This window comes from Petromyzon marinus, unplaced genomic scaffold (genome assembly GCF_048934315.1).
Source record: "Petromyzon marinus isolate PM22_M1 ecotype Great Lakes invasive population unplaced genomic scaffold, UKy_Petmar_22M1.pri1.0 PM_Scaffold_37, whole genome shotgun sequence".
Taxonomy (NCBI): Eukaryota; Metazoa; Chordata; class Hyperoartia; order Petromyzontiformes; family Petromyzontidae; genus Petromyzon; species Petromyzon marinus.
This window is the reverse complement of record NW_027423357.1, coordinates 6865-21338: the sequence shown is the minus strand read 5'-3', so window position 1 is coordinate 21338 and position 14474 is coordinate 6865. Positions and strand designations below refer to the sequence as shown.

General features: G+C 54.2%; 1 pseudogene; it reads left to right on the top strand.

The window, feature by feature from the left end:
- LOC116937530 (septin-2-like) overlaps positions 1-11587 on the top strand; it is a 56548-nt pseudogene extending 44961 nt beyond the window's left edge.
- The last annotated feature ends 2887 nt before the right edge of the window (positions 11588-14474 follow it).

Here is a 14474-nt window from a genome sequence, read left to right as displayed (position 1 = left end):
CACTCACCACTCACTCACTCACCACTCACTCACTCACTCACCACTCACTCACCACTCACCACACACTCACTCACCACTCACTCACCACTCACCACACACTCACTCACCACTCACTCACCACTCACTCACTCACCACTCACTCACCACTCCCTCACTCACTCACCACTCACTCACCATGCTGGTGTACACTCACCACTCACCACTCACTCACCACTCACTCACCACTCACCACTCACTCATTCATTCACTCACTCACCACTCACTCACCACTCACTCACTCACCACTCACTCACCACTCACTCACCACTCACTCACCATGCTGCTGTACACTTACCACTCACTCACCACTCACCACTCACTCACCACTCACTCACCACTCACCACTCACTCACCACTCACTCACTCACCACTCACTCACCACTCACCCACCATGCTGGTGTTCGCTCACCACTCGCTCGCTCACCGCTCACTCACCACATACTCACCACACACTCATTCATTCACTTGCCCAGCCATTCACTAACCTTCTCACTCACCTTCTCACACACTCACTTACCCATCAATCATTCAACACATACTCACCGCATACTCACCACCTACACACGCATTAATTCACTCACTCAAAACTCCCTCACCCACTCAATCATTCAATCACTCACCCACCCACTCACCTACTCACTCACCTACTCACCCACTCACTTACCCATGACTCATTCACCTGCTCACCCGTCCATTCACTAACCCACTCACTCACCACATATTCACCACCCACTCACCTGCTCACTCACTCGCTCACCCAGCCACTTACTCAGCTACCCACTCACTCACCCACCCACCCAGCCACTCACTCACCCACCCAGTCACTCACCCACCCACTCACTCACCCACTCACTCACTCACCCACCCACCCAGCCACTCACTCATCCACCCAGCCACCCACTCACCCACATAGCCACTCACTCACCCACTCACTCATCCACCCAGCCACTCACTCACCCAGCCACTCACTCACCCACCCACTCACCCACATAGCCACTCACTCAACAACAACCGCCATTCGCCACTAAGTGGCGGTGACGTCACCACGACGCTTGTGCCAGGCCATGTGCACCTTGAGGCCACGTGAAGTGTCGAACGCCCGCTGGCAGGAGGTCACGGGGCAGACCCAGCAGGTGCCACGGGTCGACTGACTGAGATGACTGAGATGACTGGCTGATGCACCACCTGTGCCCCCTACTGTGCCAACTTGCTGTGCTTCAGCCACCCGGCGCTCCGCTCGTTGTTGTGAGCGTTGCTCCTCCGCCCTTCGTTGTTGTTGGAGGGCGACTGCCTCCAACTGCCCAGTAGCAGCGTCTTTCACGAGCCTCCTCCACAGAGGCCGATCTTGACACCGCTGGTACCAGTCATCGGCAAGTCCACTCAGCTCCACGTCCTCCTGTACCACGTCACTCCATCTCTTCTCTAGCCCGTGCCGTGCCCGTTTAGCCCCCTTGATCCGACCGAACAAAAGCTGTTTCGGCATGCGGTGGCTGGGCATGCGGGCTACATGACCCAGCCAACGCAGCCTTGCCTGCCGGAGGAGCTCACCGATGGGACCTTGCCCAGATCTTTCAAAGATTTGTGAGCTCCTCACACAATCCAGCCTGGTTAAACTCAGGATGGATCGTAGGCAGGCTAGCCTAAATGTTTCTAACCGGCGAAGATGTTCCATTAGGGGGTCCACGTTTCGCAAGCGTAGAGAAGGGAGGCAATGACCGTGGCCGAGAAGACCTGAAGATTAGTGCGGAGCGACAGACCAGGTAGCTTCCACACAGCGTTATGCAACCGATGAAAAGATATTGCCGCTCGACTGATTCGGAGTGAGACCTCTGCTGTTAAAATGGAGCTGGTCATAAGCACACTGCCCAGTATGGGAAACTCTCCACTCGCTCCACAACTGCCCCATCACCGATTGGGAGTTGTGGGGGTGGAGTGTCCGATGGTACAAATACCCAGGCAGGTGCTTAGTATTGGTGGGGCTGATGGTAAGGCTCCATCTCTTAGTGGCACGCTCCAGTTTCAGCAGCAGCGTCTCCAACTCATCCTCTGAATGAGCAGCTATTACCAAATCATCGGCATACATAACGTGGTTGAGCAATAGGGAGCCATCCCTTGACCGCACCCGGGCATCGATCAGCCTCCCATTATATCTGTACCAAATGCAGATTCCCCCGGTGCAGCTATTGAAGGGTTCACTAACTACGTGGTCAAAATAGATGTTAAATAATGTGGGAGCCAGAGGACATCCCTGTCGCACCCCGAGGTGTACAGGGAATGGCTCTGACTCCCGGCCACATAGTTTGACCCGGGCCCGCTCACCATCATGAAGGTCCTTAATGATCGTGAGCAGAGGGTCAGGGACTCCAAAAGCATGAAGAACAACCCAGAGCCCAGGCCTACTGATGGTATCATAGACCTTGACCAGGTCAATAAAGCAGAGATGTAGGTCTTGTTGGAATTCCCTACACTTCTGCTGTAGCAGACGGACAGAAAATATGGCATCTGTGCATGACCGCCCTTTCCTGAAACCGCATTGGGGCTCCGCAAGCCTCTTCTCAGCGTGCCTGGCAAGGCGATGTTGAATAATCCTTGCCAGGACCTTTCCCGGCACACTGAGGAGTGAGATGCCCCTGTAGTTGTTACAGTCTGTGCGGTCCCCCTTCTTAAAGAGGGGGACCACCAGGGCATCCTTCCAATCCTGCGGCACCCATCCAGTGGTCCAGACTGTTGTTATGATGTCATATAGGGCAGTCTGTGCACAAACGCCACCCTCCCTCAGCATTTCGCTTGGGAGATCATCTCTGCCCGGTGACTTTCCTGGTCTCAGACTCCGGATCGCCTTCAGTACTTCCTCAACAGATGGCACCTCAGCCAGCCACTCACAGGGGTGACTTCTTCCAATATTTGAGGCACTGCAGCCTCAGCAGGGTCATCCCCACTTTGTGCCACAATGTTTTCCAGGCTGAGGGATTTCCCCTCCCCCAGGACCTCACAGAAATGCTCAGCAAATCTGCAAACCTGTTCCTGGGGGTCGGAGATTGGATCACCGTTTTTCCCCCTAATGATGGTAATAGGTGTGGTGCTGCAGGTTACTTTTTTGATGGAGTTAAATAGAGATTTGTGATCGCGGGCCACTGAGGCAGACTCCATCTCCTCAGCAACCCGCGACCACCACCCATCCTTGCAGCGCCTCACGGCTCTCCGAACCTCCTAGCAAAGGCTGCGGTAAGCCTCATTCTCTGACGTGGGATTCTGTAGCCGATGACAGTCGGCCTATCGCTTTTTCTCAACCATCCTGAACACCTCCTCTGTCAGCCAGGGTCTCTGGGGAGGTCTGGACCGCATACCCAAAGCAGCCATTGCAGCTGCATGAGTCAGTCCTAAACCTCGCCCATTTACCCTCGACATCAGGAGGAGTGGGGGACGATGCCAACCTCAGCCGCAAGCGATGATGAAATTCTTGCTTGCAACTTTCATCAGACAAAAGAGACCAGGCCACTTTAGGTTGGAATGGGGTCCTGGGTATACACCCACCACCGGAGTGGAAGAATGGCAGGCGCATCTTACAGATGACTAGTCGATGGTAAGAGGGCAGATCAGCTCCACGGTAGGTCCTGGTGTCAAGGACATGGCCTCGCATCCACTGGTCCGTCACTATGTAGTCCAGCAGATGTTCTTGCTTGGACCCGGCATGTATCCATGATGTTGTGTGGATGCGCCGATGCCGGAACAGCGTGTTGGTAATTACAATTCCATGGGCTGCACAAAAATCTAGCAGCCTCCTACCGTTGTTATTGAGCTGATCTGACCCATGCCCTCTAATCACTCAAGACCAGGTGCCAGCATCATGACCAACTCGGTCATTGAAGTCACCCAACAAGATGACTATCCCAAGGGGCCACTTTAGCCAGCACCTGTGACAGGTCATAGAAGGCATCTGACTTATCGGCTTTGCCTGCATCCCTCCACGGATGTTTGTCTTCGGTGGGGGCATAAGTAACCACGACCACCACTCCTCGCCTCCGATTGATGGGAAGGCGAGCCCAAAGTAGCCTGGGGCTTACAGCTTCCCACACCTCACCGCCACGCTCCCACGCCCCCATCATTATTTTGTTCAAAAGAAGAGCCACACCCTGTTGTTTGGCAGTCTCCTGCCCCGAGTAGAGGACTGTCCACCCCTCATGGTGGCAGGAGCCAGAACCAGTCCACCGGACCTCCTGAATGCCACAGAGATCCAGGCGGTACCGGTCCAGCTCCCGACAGAGGAGTGGCAGCCTCTCCTCCGCAGTGAGCGTTCGAACATTCCACGTGGCCACACGAAGTGGCTTTTCGTTGTTTCTGGAGGAGCTCCGAGGGTAGAGATTCAATCTCCTGGCTCTGCCAATTTGGGTTTGGCCAGGAGACGTCATAGACACCTGTCCCCTCGGCGCCTCCGGCACAAGCTTGTAAATTAGATTTTTAAGTCGTGGTTTCGTGGCAAATTTTTGAAGGTGGAGGGGTTACCAGCCCCTCGCACCCGTCCAGAGCCACTCACTCACTCTCAAGTCACCCAATCTTCTCCCCTTGGCTCCTCCCCCCTCTTCGCCCCGCCCCCCTCTTCGCCCCGCCACAGCACGCACATGCAGGACCTGCAGGAAGTGACGCACGAGCTACTGTACGAGTCGTTCCGCTCCGAGTGCCTCCGTCACGCCTCCGACTCCGCCCCCGGCTCCGCCCCCGGCTCCGCCTCCGCCGCCTCCCACGCCGCGCGAGGCCTCGTGCTGCCCCTCGCCCTACTGTACACAACTCGTTTTGTGCACTGTACACACTGTACACCTACGCACTGTACAAACTGCTCTCTATCGATCTGTACTGTAATCGGTAAAGTAATCCCTGGCTCTCGACTGTTGTCTGCAATGTAATCCTTGGCTCTTTAATGTAATCTTTAATGTAATCAATTAAGTAATCCTACCACGATGTAATCTGTAAAGTAATCCCTGGCTCGCGCGATGTAATCTTTAAAGCAATCCCTTGCTCTTATGATGTTATTTGTAAAGTAATCCATGACTCTCACGATGTTATTTGTAAAGTAATCCCTGGCTCACGTGATGTAATCTGTAAAGTAATCCCTGGCTCACGCGATGTTATCTGTAAAGTAATCCCTGGCTCACGCGATGTAATCTGTTAAGTAATCCACGGCTCACGTGATGATATCTGTAAAGTAATCCCTGGCTCACGCGATGTAATCTGTAAAGTAATCCCCGGCTCCTCTGCCCCAGGTCGGATCGTTCTGGAGACGATGCCATCTTGAAGGAAAAAGAGGCTGAGGTGAACCTGGGGAGTGTCCCACTGAGTCCCTGTCCCTGTGTCTGTCTGTGTCTGTGTCCCTGTGTGTCTGTCTGTGTCCCTGTGTGTGTGTCTGTCTGTGTGTGTCTGTGTCCCTGTGTGTGTGTGTCCCGCTGAGTCCCTGTCGCTGTGTCTGTCTGTGTGTCTATGTCCCTGTGTCCCTGTGTGTCTGTGTGTCTCTGTGTGTGTGTCTGTGTGTGTCTATGTGTGTCTGTGTGTGTCTCTGTGTGTGTCTGTGTGTGTGTGTGTCTGTGTGTGTGTGTCTCTGTGTGTCTGTGTGTGTCTGTGTGTGTGTGTCCCTGTGTGTGTGTGTCCCTGTGTGTCTGTGTGTGTGTCTCTGTGTGTGTCTGTGTGTGTCCTTGTCCCTGTGTGTGTGTGTACCTGTGTCCCTGTCCCTGTGTGTCCCTGTCCCTGTGTGTCTGTGTGTCCCTGTCTATGTGTGTGTGTCTCTGTGTGTGTGTCCCTGTGTCTCTGTGTGTCTATGTCTGTGTTTGTGTCTGTGTGTGTCTATGTCCCTGTGTCCCTGTGTCCCTGTGTGTCTGTGTGTCCCTGTCCCTGTGTGTGTCCCTGTCTGTGTCTGTCTGTGTGTCTGTGTCTCTGTCTGTGTGTGTCTATGTCTGTGTCTGTCTGTGTCTCTGTCTCTGTGTGTGTCTGTGTGTGTCTCTGTCTGTGTCTGTCTGTGTGTCTCTGTGTCTCTGTCTGTGTGTGTCTGTGTGTGTCTGTGTGTGTCTCTGTCTCTGTGTCCCCCTTAGTCTGTGTCTCTGTGTCTCTGTGTATCCCTGTCTGTGTGTGTCTCTGTGTGTCTGTGTCTCCGTGTCTCCGTGTCTGTGTGTCTCTGTGTGTCTCTCTGTGTGTCTCTCTGTGTGTCTCTGTCTGTGTCTCTGTCTCTCCCTGTCTCCCTTAGTCTCTGTCTCTGTGTGTCCCTGTCTCCCTTAGTCTCTGTCTCTGTGTCCCCCTTAGCCCCTGTCCCTGTGTCTGTGTGTCTCTGTGTCACTGTGTGTCTGTGTGTCTCAGTGTCACTGTGTGTCTGTGTCTCTGTCCCTGTGTGTCTGTGTGTCTGTGTTTCTGTGTGTCCCTGTGTGTCCCTGTGTCTGTGTTTTTGTGTCTCTGTGTGTGTCTGTGTGTGTCTGCGTGTCTCTGTGTCTCTGTGTATCTGTGTCTCTGTGTGTGTGTCTGTGTGTGTCTCTGTGTCTGTCTGTGTGTCTCTGTGTGTCTGTGTGTGTCTCTGTCTGTGTGTCTCTGTCTGTGTGTCTCTGTCTGTGTGTGTCTATGTCTGTGTCTGTCTGTCTGTGTGTCTCTGTCTGTGTGTGTCTCTGTCTGTGTCTGTCTGTGTGTCTCTGTCTGTGTGTCTCTGTCTGTGTGTCTCTGTCTGTGTGTGTCTCTGTCTCTGTATCCCCCTTAGTCTGTGTCTCTGTCTCTGTGTCTCTGTGTGTGTTTCTGTGTGTCTGTGTCTCTGTGTCTGTGTGTGTCTCTGTGTGTGTCTGTGTGTGTGTGTCTCTGTGTGTCTGTGTGTGTCTGTGTCTGTGTGTGTGTCCCTGTGTGTGTGTCCCTGTGTGTCTGTGTGTGTGTCTCTGTGTGTGTCTGTGTGTCTGTGTGTCTCTGTGTGTGTCTGTGTCTGTCCTTGTCCCTGTGTGTGTGTGTACCTGTGTCCCTGTCCCTGTGTGTCCCTGTCCCTGTGTGTCTGTGTGTCCCTGTCTCTGTGTGTGTGTGTCTGTGTGTGTGTCCCTGTGTCTCTGTGTGTCTATGTCTGTGTGTGTGTCTGTGTGTGTCTATGTCCCTGTGTCCCTGTGTGTCTGTGTGTCCCTGTCCCTGTGTGTGTCCCTGTCTGTGTCTGTCTGTGTGTCTGTGTCTCTGTCTGTGTGTGTCTATGTCTGTGTCTGTCTGTGTGTCTCTGTCTCTGTGTGTGTGTCCCTGTGTCTCTGTGTGTCTATGTCTGTGTGTGTGTCTGTGTGTGTCTATGTCCCTGTATCCCTGTGTGTCTGTGTGTCCCTGTCCCTGTGTGTGTCCCTGTCTGTGTCTGTCTGTGTGTCTGTGTCTCTGTCTGTGTGTGTCTATGTCTGTGTCTGTCTGTGTGTCTCTGTCTCTGTGTGTGTCTGTGTGTGTCTCTGTCTGTGTCTGTCTGTGTGTCTCTGTGTCTCTGTCTGTGTGTGTCTGTGTGTGTCTGTGTGTGTCTCTGTCTCTGTGTCCCCCTTAGTCTGTGTCTCTGTGTCTCTGTGTATCCCTGTCTGTGTGTGTCTCTGTGTGTCTGTGTCTCCGTGTCTGTGTCTCTGTGTGTCTCTGTGTGTCTCTCTGTGTGTCTGTGTGTCTCTGTCTGTGTCTCTGTCTCTCCCTGTCTCCCTTAGTCTCTGTCTCTGTGTCCCCCTTAGCCCCTGTCCCTGTGTCTGTGTGTCTCTGTGTCACTGTGTGTCTGTGTGTCTCAGTGTCACTGTGTGTCTGTGTCTCTGTCCCTGTGTGTCTGTGTGTCTGTGTTTCTGTGTGTCCCTGTGGCTGTGTTTTTGTGTCTCTGTGTGTGTCTGTGTGTGTCTGTGTGTGTCTGCGTGTCTGTGTGTCTGTGTCTCTGTGTGTGTCTGTGTGTGTCTCTGTGTGTCTCTGTCTCTGTGTGTCTCTGTGTGTCTCTGTCTCTGTGTGTCTCTGTGTCTCTGTGTGTGCCTCTCTGTCTGTCTCTGTGTGTCTCTGTCTCTGTGTGTGTCTGTGTGTGTCTCTGTCTGTGTCTGTCTGTGTGTCTCTGTCTGTGTGTCTCTGTCTGTGTGTGTCTCTGTCTCTGTATCCCCCTTAGTCTGTGTCTCTGTCTCTGTGTGTGTTTCTGTGTGTCTGTGTCTCTGTGTCTGTGTGTGTCTCTGTGTGTGTCTGTGTGTGTGTGTCTCTGTGTGTCTGTGTGTGTCTGTGTGTGTGTCCCTGTGTGTGTGTCCCTGTGTGTCTGTGTGTGTGTCTCTGTGTGTGTCTGTGTGTCTGTGTGTCTCTGTGTGTGTCTGTGTGTGTCCTTGTCCCTGTGTGTGTGTGTACCTGTGTCCCTGTCCCTGTGTGTCCCTGTCCCTGTGTGTCTGTGTGTCCCTGTCTCTGTGTGTGTGTCCCTGTGTCTCTGTGTGTCTATGTCTGTGTGTGTGTCTGTGTGTGTCTATGTCCCTGTATCCCTGTGTGTCTGTGTGTCCCTGTCCCTGTGTGTGTCCCTGTCTGTGTCTGTCTGTGTGTCTGTGTCTCTGTCTGTGTGTGTCTATGTCTGTGTCTGTCTGTGTGTCTCTGTCTCTGTGTGTGTCTGTGTGTGTCTCTGTCTGTGTCTGTCTGTGTGTCTCTGTGTCTCTGTCTGTGTGTGTCTGTGTGTGTCTGTGTGTGTCTCTGTCTCTGTGTCCCCCTTAGTCTGTGTCTCTGTGTCTCTGTGTATCCCTGTCTGTGTGTGTCTCTGTGTGTCTGTGTCTCCGTGTCTGTGTCTCTGTGTGTCTCTGTGTGTCTCTCTGTGTGTCTGTGTGTCTCTGTCTGTGTCTCTGTGTCTCTGTCTCTCCCTGTCTCCCTTAGTCTCTGTCTCTGTGTCCCCCTTAGCCCCTGTCCCTGTGTCTGTGTGTCTCAGTGTCACTGTGTGTCTGTGTCTCTGTCCCTGTGTGTCTGTGTGTCTGTGTTTCTGTGTGTCCCTGTGTGTCCCTGTGGCTGTGTTTTTGTGTCTCTGTGTGTGTCTGTGTGTGTCTGCGTGTCTGTGTGTCTGTGTCTCTGTGTGTGTCTGTGTGTGTCTCTGTGTGTCTCTGTCTCTGTGTGTCTCTGTGTGTCTCTATCTCTGTGTGTCTCTGTGTCTCTGTGTGTGCCTCTCTGTCTGTCTCTGTGTGTCTCTGTGTCTCTGTGTGTCTCTGTGTCGCTGTGTGTGTCTCTGTCCCTGTGTCTCTGTGTGTGTCTCTGTGTGTCTCTGTGTGTGTATGTGCATGTCTCTGTTTGTCTCTGTGTGTCTCTGTCTCTGTGTGTCCCTGCCTGTGTCTCTGTCCCTGTGTCTCTGTCTATGTCTCTGTGTGTCCCTGTCTGTGTCTCTGTCTCTGTGTGTCTCTGTCTCTGTGTGTCTCTGTGTGTCTCTGTCTCTGTGTGTCTCTGTGTGTGCCTCTCTGTGTGTGCCTCTGTGTGTGTGTCTCTGTGTGTCTCTGTGTCTGTCTGTGTGTCTCTGTGTGTCCCTGTCTGTGTCTGTCCCTGTGTCTCTGTCTATGTCTCTGTGTGTCCCTGTCTGTGTCTCTGTCTCTGTGTGTCTCTGTCTCTGTGTGTCTCTGTATGTCTCTTTGTGTCTCTGTGTGTCTCTGTGTGTGCCTCTCTGTGTCTCTGTGTGTCTCTGTGTCTGTGTCTCTGTGTGTCTCTGTGTCTGCGTGTGTCTGTGTGTCTCTGTGTCTCTGTCTGTGTGTGTGTCTCTGTGTCTGTGTCTCTGTGTGTGTCTCTGTGTGTCTCTGTGTGTGTGTCTCTGTGTCTCTGTCTGTGTGTGTGTCTCTGTGTGTGTCTCTGTCTCTGTGTGTCTCTGTGTCTGTGTCTCTGTGTGTCTCTGTGTGTCTCTGTCTCTGTGTGTCTCTGTGTGTCCCTGTCTTTGTGTGTCTCTGTCTCTATGTGTCTCTGTCTCTGTGTGTCTCTGTGTCTGTGTCTCTGTGTCTGTGTCTCTGTGTCTCTGTGTGTCCCTGTCTCTATGTCTGTGTCTCTGTGTGTATATGTGTCTGTGTCTCTGTGTGTCTCTGTGTGTCTCTGTCCCTGTGTGTCTGTGTGTCTCTTTGTCTGTGTGTCCCTGTGTGTCTGTGTCTCTGTGTCTGTGTCTCTGTGTGTCCCTGTCTGTGTGTCTCTGTCTCTCTGTGTCTCTGTGTGTCTCTGTCTCTGTGTCTCTGTGTGTCTCTGTCTGTGTCTGTGTGTGTCTGTGTGTCTCTGTCTCTGTGTGTGTCTCTGTGTGTCTGTGTCTTTGTGTCTGTGTGTCTCTGTGTCTGTGTCTCTGTGTGTGCCTGTGTCTCTGTGTGTCTCTGTCTGTGTGTCTCTGTGTCTGTGTCTATGTGTGTCCCTGTCTGTGTGTATCTCTGTCTCTGTGTGTCTTTGTCACTGTGTGTCTCTGTGTGTCCCTGTGTGTCCCTGTGTGTCTCTGTCTGTCTGTGTGTCTCTGTGTGTCTCTGTCTCTGTGTGTCTCTGTATGTCTCTGTCCCTGTGTGTCCCTGTGTCTCTGTCTGTGTCTCTGTGTATCTGTGTCTCTGTGTGTCTCTGTGTGTGTCTCTGTGTGTCTCTGTGTGTCTCTCTCTGTGTGTCTCTCTGTGTCTGTGTGTCTCTGTGTGTTTCTCTGTGTGTCTCTGTGTGTGTCTGTATGTCTCTATGTGTCTCTGTATGTCTCTATGTGTCTCTATGTGTCTCTGTGTGTCTCTATGTGTCTCTATCTATCTCTGTGTGTCTTTGTGTGTCTCTATCTATCTCTATGTGTCTCTATGTGTCTCTGTGTGTCTCTGTGTATCTCTGTGTCTCTATGTGTCTCTGTGTGTCTCTGTGTGTCTCTATGTGTCTCTGTGTCTCTATCTATCTCTGTGTGTCTCTATGTGTCTGTATGTCTCTGTGTGTCTCTGTGTGTCTCTGTGTATCTCTATGTGTCTCTATCTATCTCTGTGTGTCTTTGTGTGTCTCTATCTATCTCTGTGTGTCTCTATGTGTCTCTGTGTGTCTCTGTGTATCTCTGTGTCTCTATGTGTCTCTGTGTGTCTCTGTGTGTCTCTGTGTCTCTATGTGTCTCTGTGTGTCTCTGTGTATCTCTGTGTCTCTATGTGTCTCTATGTGTCTCTGTGTGTCTCTGTGTATCTATGTGTCTCTGTGTGTCTCTGTGTGTCTCTGTGTATCTCTATGTGTCTCTATGTGTCTCTATCTATCTCTGTGTGTCTTTGTGTGTCTCTATCTATCTCTGTGTGTCTCTATGTGTCTCTGTGTATCTATGTGTCTCTGTGTGTCTCTGTGTGTCTCTGTGTGTCTCTGTGTGTCTCTATGCGTCTCTGTGTATCTATCTATCTCTGTGTGTCTCTATGTGTCTCTGTGTGTCTCTGTGTATCTCTGTGTCTTCTCTAATCTGTCTCCTTGTGTCTCCGTGTCTCAGCTCAAGAGAATGCAGGAGAAGTTGGCTCGGATGCAAGCTCAGATGAACAAACAGAACCTGTCTGGAAACTAACGTCACCAACATCATCAGTATCATCACCACCAACATCATCAACATCATCATCACCATCATCACCACCAACATCGTCACAATCATCGTCACCATCATCACTAACATCACCACCAACATCATCACCAACATCATCACCAACATCATCACCATCATCACCACCAACATCATCACCAACATCGTCACCAACATCGTCACAATCATCGTCACCATCATCATCACCATCATCATCACCAACATAATCACCAACATCGTCACAATCATCGTCACCATCATCATCACCAACATCATCACCAACATCATCACCAACATCACCACCAACATCGCCACCAACATCACCACCAACATCATTACCAACATCATTACCAACATCACCACCAACATCATCACCATCATCATTACCAACATCATTACCAACATCATCACCAACATCATCACCAACATCACCACCAACATCATTACCAACATCATTACCAACATCATCACCACCAACATCACCAATATCACCACCAACATCACCACCAACATCATCACCATCATCATCACCACCAACATCATCCTCACCGTCATCACCAACATCATCACCACCAACATCATCACCATCATCTGCAGCATCACCAACAACAACATAATCAGCAAAATCATCAGCAGCAGCATCATCATCAGCAACATCATCATCAGCATCATCACTGATCCTCACTGTGCCAACACTGTCCTGTAACCCTCACAGCCTCTCCCCGTGTCTCCCTCCCCCCCGTGTCTCCCTCCTCCCCGTGTCTCACTCCCCGTGTCTCTCTCTCCCCGTGTCTCTCTCTCCCCGTGTGTCTCTCTCCCCGTGTCTCACTCCCCGTGACTCTCTCTCCCCGTGTCTCACTCCCCGTGTCTCTCTCCCCGTGTCTCTCCCTCCCCGTGTCTCCCTCCCCGTGCCTCCCTCCCCCCCGTCTCCCTCCCCGTGTCTCTCTCCCCGTGTCTCTCTCCCCGTGTCTCCCTCCCCGTGACTCTCTCTCCCCGTGTCTCACTCCCCGTGTCTCTCTCCCCGTGTCTCTCTCCCCGTGTCTCCCTCCCCGTGACTCTCTCTCCCCGTGTCTCACTCCCCGTGTCTCCCTCCCCGTGCCTCCCTCCCCCCCGTCTCCCTCCCCGTGTCTCTCTCCCCGTGTCTCTCTCCCCGTGTCTCCCTCCCCCCCCGTGTCTCTCCCCCCCGTGTCTCCCTCCTCCCCGTGTCTCCCTCCCCCCGTGTCTCCCTCCTCCCCGTGTCTCCCTCCCCCCGTGTCTCCCTCCTCCCCGTGTCTCTCTCCTCCCCGTGTCTCTCCCTCCCCGTGTCTCTCCCCGTGTCTCCCTCCCCCCCGTGTCTCTCCCTCCCCGTGTCTCCCTCCCCCCCGTGTCTCTCTCCCCGTGTCTCTCTCCCCGTGTCTCTCTCCCCGTGCCTCTCCCCCCCGTGTCTCTCCCCCCGTGTCTCCCTCCTCCCCGTGTCTCTCTCCTCCCCGTGTCTCTCCCTCCCCCCCCGTGTCTCTCTCCCCGTGTCTCTCCCCCCGTGTCTCCCTCCTCCCCGTGTCTCCCTCCCCCCGTGTCTCCCTCCCCCCCGTGTCTCTCTCCTCCCCGTGTCTCTCTCCCCCCCGTGTCTCTCTCCCCGTGTCTCTCTCCTCCCCGTGTCTCCCCCCCGTGTCTCCCTCCTCCCCGTGTCTCCCTCCCCCCGTGTCTCCCTCCCCCCCGTGTCTCTCTCCCCGTGTCTCCCTCCTCCCCGTGTCTCCCTCCCCCCGTGTCTCCCTCCTCCCCGTGTCTCCCTCCCCCCGTGTCACCCTCCTCCCCGTGTCTCTCTCCCCGTGTCTCTCTCCCCGTGTCTCTCCCTCCCCCCCGTGTCTCTCCCCCCGTGTCTCCCTCCTCCCCGTGTCTCTCTCCTCCCCGTGTCTCTCCCTCCCCCCCCGTGTCTCTCTCCCCGTGTCTCTCCCCCCGTGTCTCCCTCCTCCCCGTGTCTCCCTCCCCCCGTGTCTCCCTCCCCCCCGTGTCTCTCCTCCCCGTGTCTCTCTCCCCCCCCGTGTCTCTCTCCCCGTGTCTCTCTCCCCCCCCGTGTCTCCCTCCCCGTGTCTCCCTCCTCCCCGTGTCTCTCTCCTCCCCGTGTCTCTCCCTCCCCCCGTGTCTCCCTCCTCCCCGTGTCTCTCTCCTCCCCGTGTCTCTCCCTCCCCGTGTCTCTCTCCCCCCCGTGTCTCTCTCTCCCCGTGTCTCTCTCTCTCCCCGTGTCTCTCCCCGTGTCTCTCCCCGTGTCTCCCTCCCCCCCGTGTCTCTCCCTCCCCGTGTCTCCCTCCCCCCCGTGTCTCTCTCCCCGTGTCTCCCTCCTCCCCGTGTCTCCCTCCCCCCGTGTCTCCCCGTGTCTCTCTCCCCGTGTCTCCCTCCTCCCCGTGTCTCCCTCCCCCCGTGTCTCCCTCCCCGTGTCTCTCTCCTCCCCGTGTCTCTCCCTCCCCCCCGTGTCTCTCCCCCCGTGTCTCCCTCCCCCCCGTGTCTCTCCCCCCGTGTCTCCCTCCTCCCCGTGTCTCCCTCCCCCCGTGTCTCCCTCCTCCCCGTGTCTCTGTCCTCCCCGTGTCTCTCTCCCCCCCGTGTCTCTCTCCCCGTGTCTCCTCCCCGTGTCTCTCTCCGTCCGCTAGAGGTGATCGCTATTTATTGACGCAAGGAACCCGCTGTGCTGCTCCTGCTAGGACCCCCAACATCCCCAGCCGTAGCACGGAGACCGTGGCCCTGGAAGTAGCTGTCACAGAGCTACTTTCGAGTGACTGCTGAGAACCCCCTGAAAGAGACACCCAGACCCAGGGCTAGAACCCAGACTCTGAGTGTCTCTGACACAGCCACTGTGAACCCCCTGAAAGAGACACCCAGACCCAGGGCTAGATCCCAGCGTCTCAGTGTCTGTGACACGGCCACTGTGAACCCCCTGAGAGAGACACCCAGACCCAGGGCTAGAACCCAGACTCTGAGTGTCTCTGACACG